Source organism: Xiphias gladius, chromosome 21, assembly GCF_016859285.1.
Source record: "Xiphias gladius isolate SHS-SW01 ecotype Sanya breed wild chromosome 21, ASM1685928v1, whole genome shotgun sequence".
Lineage (NCBI taxonomy): Eukaryota > Metazoa > Chordata > Actinopteri > Istiophoriformes > Xiphiidae > Xiphias > Xiphias gladius.
The window spans coordinates 11,829,815-11,836,757 of NC_053420.1; positions in this window are offsets into that span (position 1 = coordinate 11,829,815).

The following is a 6,943-nucleotide window of genomic DNA, read 5'->3' on the forward strand; positions in this document are numbered from 1 at the left end:
ACCGACAACATCATAATATCCTGCACTAATGGCACACAAATTGTCTGAATGTTGGACCCCTGAGTTCTCCTAATATACCCCTTAATAGACAATCTATGTTCCAGACCCTGCATGGGACCATTAATGTGTATGTGCGCGTCTGCTCCCTTTAAACAGCAATATGCTTCCTTGAAACAGTGTGGTGACCTGCCCAGTGGGTATTGTCTGTTGCCAGGTAGTAATTTGTGTGTGTGTGTGCTCGTGTGTCTGTCTGTTTGTGTGCGCGTCAGATGCACAAAACCTGCTGACAGGTAATCAGCCAGGCCAAAGTATCACACTGGGGCAAAATCACAAGGTCACACACAGAGGGGGGATAGTTATTATAGAACCTGAAAAGCTTCACAGGTCGTTGTGATTGCACTGCCTCAGTGTGTTAATATCAGTAGGGTGACGTACACTAGCAGATTACCGTCAAACAATTTAGCAATTAGGATAACAACTTGTAGAATATAGCGAGATTTTGTTTTCTTGTGTTGTCCCTTTTTAAAAAAAACAAAACAAAAAAAAAAAAACATTCACACTCTCACATTTACTTTCCAACACTTCAGTATGATATGACATATGACTGTTTTTTTCTCTTTTTTTAAAAAGATTTATTTTGGGCATTTTTGCCTTTATTGATCACAATAGTAGAGATAGACTGAAAAGGCAGGGGAAAGAGAGAAAGGGGTTGACACACAGCAAAGGGCTCGGGCCGGCTTCGAACTTGCGCTGGATTCTAACTCAGCCTTGATACATGGTATGTACTTAACCAGGTCAGCTACCGGTGCACCTCACTATGACTGTTTTCTAAAAACCGAACACACAGTCCCTTCTCAAATTTCTGTTGTAGGGTTTCTTCAGCAATTAGCAACTGTCTCAAACTTTACGGCAGACGTGCAATCCCAATCAGGAGTAAGTAGGCAACAAAGTATGGCAGCATGTGATTGAGATCTCAGTTTTACAAACACAGGTTGCGTTTGTCATTTTTCTACCTCAGATGCTGAAGTGAGAGCCCTATCTCAACACAGATACTTGAGCACTTGTCAGGAGGCGGCAGAGGGAGGGAGGGAGGGAGATTGAGAGAGACCATCTCCTCCTCGGTTACATCCCCTCTGACGAGAAAGAGTAGATATTTTTAGATGAGGATTAATTTTAATGGGTGAGATAAGAAGTGAGTCGTGGGTGGAGGAGGGACGAATAAATAAGTAAATAGGACATGCTGCAAAACAGGAGGCAACGGTGGCAGCGCTGGGGTAGAGAGGCTGTTGTTGCAAGGCCCTGGGCAGATCCACTGATTCAGTGAAGATAGTGAGGCCTTTCATCCTTTCATGTTTTCCCTGAGCTGGAACATCAAAATCAAAAGAGCAAACCAGTGTTTGTCCATATCTCCAAATGGAGCGACCCTTCATAAGACTTTTACTAGTTTGTCTTACCCAACTAAATTTTATATGAAAAAGATGAAATCCATGTGCTGACCTACTGATAACGTATTCAAAAAAACCATGTCAATGGGGGGGGGGTCAACTCTTTTACTGCAGCACAAAACCAAGAACAACAACTTCTATAATAGTTCTGAAATAAAACAGAAAAATACCTGGGTTTAACATGCTTCAGAGTTAAAAAAAAAAAAAAAAAAAAGCTTTAATAGTTCATTTGATAAGTATTATATCAACATTATTCTTCTGACATTTTCACAGCTGTAAACCAGGAGACAGTAGAATTGTAAAGAACCATCTCAGCTTAGTTTCATTTTCACAATGTAACACAATTTCTTTTTTAAAAAGATCCAGTGGGTGTCCTGGTGGCTAGGGGTTTACCCGTTGAACATGTAATTCAAACGTCCTCTAAAGAGCGCCAAGCTGAAAAACAGAACTCACGGTTTCTGTTCCAGAAGAAAGAAAACCTTGTTCAAAATCCCATTTACATTTATAATAATTAAAAAGGCAGCCTTGCAACACAGGCTCTTTAAACAAATATTTTCTATAATCCAAATATTTTAATAAAAATTTCCCAAGTTACTGAACAAAAGAAAATTGGGGAAAAAAAAAAAAAAAACACTTGCAAAATTGTAAAATAATACAAACAAAATGTACCCTTGACAAATATTGGCAGCCTTCACTAATATTTGGTTGCAGAACCTTTGGCAACGATGACAGCCTATAAATGTTTCTTGTAGCCTTTCTGCTTTGTTTCTGCCACTCATCCATTGCTATGTGTTCAAGTTCTTTTAAGGTTGCAGGAGTCCTTTTTGCAATGGCAGATTTCAGCTCTTTACAAAGGTTGTCAGTGGGATTTAGGTCAGGACTCATTGCTGGCCAGTTTAAAACAGTCCATCTTTTCCTTTTCAACCATTCTTTTGTGGTGCTGGATGTGTGCTTTGGGTCCTTGCCCTGCTCAAAGACCCAAGACCTCCGCCTCAAACCTAGTTTTCTGACACTGGGTAACACATTTTTGCTTAAAATGCCTTGGTGATCTTCTGATTTCATCATTCCTTCGATACATTCAATGCCTCCAGTGCCAGAGGCACCAAAGCAGCCCACCAGCCTTCACCCTGTTTTACTGTAGGTAGGGTGTTGTTTTCCTAATGGGCTTCATTTCTTCACCTATAAACCACCACTCCAGCCTGCTCAAGGTCAGCCTGAAGATCTTTAGATGACTTGCGTGGTTTTCCACAATCTGCACCAAGCCGCATCCTTCACAGCCTTCTCTCATTGAGTTTCTTCATAGCATCATGTCCTGGAAGCCTCTGAACATTTTTATGACTGCGAAACTTCTTGATAACATTACGAACTGTTGAAACAGCGACTTCAAGATCTTTGGTGATTGCCTTCTAGCCTATGGAACTGTTTTGTTTTCTGATAATAGCATTTCTGGTGCTCTCAGATAGCTCTATGTGAGCCATTGTGAAAAAGAAACTGGAAACAATCAGCCCCTTTAGACGTAAAATCATTATCATTCAATGGTTAATTTAGATCATGTTAACACTGAAAAATAAGCAGGGGTGAGTCTTATTTGTTTTTGAGTTTGTTTGAGGAACTAATTTAAAATTAATCAAAAGGGCGCCAATAATTGTGTCCGGGGTACATTTACTGTTTGTATTATTTCAGTATTAAGCAAGTTTATTTTCCTTTTTGTTCAGTAGCCTTGGAAATTTTATCAAAAATATTCTGGTTTTAAAAAATTGGTTCACTTGCATTTATTTCTGAAGATATTCTTATGTACTTGAAATTCAATTTTGACCGGTGTATGTGTATACATGTATATACATATATACACAAAGACGTACACACCTTTGTGTTATATTTTCAAGTTTTATTTAAGCACTTTAATTAAGCACAATTTATAACAGTATGCTGAGGTGACCAATAGAGATTGCTAAACCACACCATAAGTGAGCCACTTGTGAACACATCTTGAAAACAGACATCAGAATGTACATTTTCATATAAAATATGACAATGTAGAAGGTAACATCCTGCTTTTATGAATTCCTAAATATTCGAGCTGCATGTTTATAATATACACAATGAGAATAGCTCACGCTGTGTGAAACGCTGGACAAAGAATTATGCTGCATTGGCAGTCTTGTTCCTAGAATCACTCATCGCTTCGGGAGCGAGGAGAGCTTCCATTGAGATGAAGGAGGCAAAAAAAAAAAAAAAATTGGTTTCAATTACTGGCTCCCTGCTGCATGTTGACTGAAGGTGTGAAAAAAAAAAATGTTTGTATACTCAAGGTACAGGTAAAAGACGAAACTGTGTGTATAAAATAGGTACAACTGACTCTTTCAGACACATATGCACAGTCTCACTGCATCCATTAACACACGCACACTCATACAGCTTCCTGGATTGCAGATCTGGGACACTGTTGGACAATTAATTGATGATGAAAAGATTTCCTTGTCCTCCTGAGTATCATCTGAGAGTCATTAGTCCAGCCAATAGCCTTGATACAAAGATAGGAACATATCCTCTCTGTCAAATAAAAATTCTGTATTGCTTTAGGAGCTAAAAGGATACAATATAGTTTTTATATAGTTTTTTTACATGTTGAAAATGCAATACATAATTGAAGTCAAAAGATTTAAGTGACCCCACCCAACAACATTACACAAAGTAAAAGCCAAAGTTGCAACAATATTTATTTAAAGAAATAAAAAATTAAAAAAAAAAAAAAAAGGTATTTTTTCCCCACAGACATTTTTAGTTATTACAGTAGTAAAAACAGAGGTATTAATAACATTAACGTTGGCTCCGCTCTATTCAAGGGTCCCACAAAGCCATGACATTGTGACAGTGAGCCAGCATGATGAACACAGGGACCCTGAAGCAAAAGCAGCTAAATGAAATTCTTATTACTTAATGGAGTCTGGTGACTTCTAATTCCCTCCACAGCTTCACCACCTTCAAACGGAATAGCCAGAAAAAGTGAAAACTGCGTGGGTGTGCAGTGTCTTTAATATAGAGTGTTTTGGTCTTTTATTAATGTTAAAATTAAGATTTTTCTCAACCTTCAGAATTTTTTATCCCCCCCCCCATGTGATTCATTGCTCTATTTTTGGTATGCCTCGCTGTGCAGGATTTGGCTGTTTGTACAGTAGATACATGTCTTATTGTTATTAGCAGTAGACGTAGCAGCAGGTGCCATGGCAAGAAAGGATTAGGAGCGGGATTAGGTTTACTGTAAAGACAGACAACAGCCGCACACACTGAAGTGATGCCTCTCAGACTGTGAGAAACACTCGTGTTTCATTAAGGGATTCATTACAGCGCATTAGTGTGGCTTGGATGTCTAAATATGACTTGGTACATCATTACATCCAGACAGACAGTTCCGCCTGTCTATACTCATATATCATATCAACTTCTGCCCGGTTTAATTATGACAGGTACTGAAGTGACAGAGGCACATGCATGCACACTGAATCCACCCACCCACCCACACACCCCACACACACAAAAGACTGACTGAAGATACATTTCTAATTAATTGCTGACATTGTCATTTATCCCTCTCCTCATTAAAGAGACATGATTTATTGTCAGATCAGCTACCGAGGGAACTGAATTTTATCATCTTTTTCACTTGAAACTGTGTGTGTGTGTGCGTGCGTGTGTGTGTTTCTGCAACAGCATAGGGCAGATCAGAGGGGAGTTTTAAGGCTTTGATATATGACCCGCATTATGAGGAAATGTACCAGATGGGTAATACTATGTACAATTATGACAATTACAACTGAAGAGTACTTTTTCATTGCACTTTTTCTTGCTTATGGACCTATTCATTTTACAGAGCGATTTTACAATCCGTTCTGCTGCTAAAAGATATCACTCATCTGTGTTGCTTCTAAGGAATGGAAAGAAATTGTGTTAACACTGCCATAGGGTAAAGAGAAAGCTCCATTATAAGAAATGACAGACAAAAAACTAGCAAGGGAACCTTAAAACTCTCCTACCTAAATAAATTTTGATGCAATTCAAACAATGCTACCTGCGCACGTTGCTCACATATTCATTTGCACATATATTGTTCTACGCAGGCATAACGGAAAAAAGAAGAATGGGTATGCGTCCCCCTTTATGTTCGAGTCTTCACGCAGGTGTTCCATGTTAGCAAAGAGAATTTTTACTTAAAAAGTCTTCAGTGATAATTTCACGGTGAGAAGTGTTCAACAATGATGCACGACTGTCAAATAGCAGAAGTGGCCTATTGGGTGCTTATCCGCAGTCTTCGTAACCCTGAACCTTTGCAGAGAATATTTACGGTACACAACAACTTTGAGATCAATCTGTCCTAATATCTTTCACACCATTATATGCATCATCTGAAACCCAGTATAGTGACAGATTAAAGGGATAATTTGCTGTACTAGAGCTTCTACTGAGCTAGATATGGATTTTCCACTACACAATAATACAGCTGCAACGACTAGTCGATTAACTGATTACTGGAGTAAAATTAAGCAAGTATTTTGATACTATTTTACATTTTATTAACAAAATGATTAATCAAAAACAATATCTCACCAAACGTTATTAATGCACAAGCTATTGATCCACTTTCATTTCAAACTATACCAAAATATATATAACCAAAAGATGAAGCTCTAACAGGGGAACTTTTGTTGGGTATTTTATTAGCATAGTCAGAAACTGTATCATTTCACAGCAGAAAACCTAAAACCAGTTACCATTAGTCACTTCAAATGTTTCTTTAGCCATGCCCTGGTGATAAATAGATGAATGCTCCACCTAGTGCTCATAAGGTGTTAACGCGCACACATTTCACACAAAGATAGCCATACAACTAAAATGGCCCCAACAATGGGTACGTACAGAGGTGATGTGTGGTATCTAGGCTCCGATTTTGTCAACCCTGCGAGCATACACCAACCTCCGCACATTAGTGATTGTAACAGAGCTGGATGTAAATGTGCAGGCATGCCAATAATAAACTGCCCCATCAAAAGTGCATTAGCTGTAAGGCCCAGTGCCAGCCTAAATCGACTTTTACTACAAACCCTGCAGCAACCAACTGCCATGTGGCCATTCCCCAACACAGCACCTCCAGTATACTTTGTCTAGTATTTAGAGAATTGAGATGAATCCCTTTAAACACAGCAATACGGATGATATTGCAGCAGCAGACCACAACATTGCAACAGATAATCATTTATTTACGCATGTTAAAATTACAAAAAAATATTCTGTTTTGGAGCAACCGCTCTCATGAAATGCTATGTGGCATTGCCGATCAGCAGAAAAAAAAAAAAGAAAAAAAAGAAAAAAAAACAGCAGCACATTGATATGATCTTAAGGTTGAGAATAAAATGTGGCTGCAGCAGTGGCATTGACCACAGAGAAATAAGCATTAGATTCAAGGATGACAATAAAAAAAAAAGTCACATTTTAATATCTAA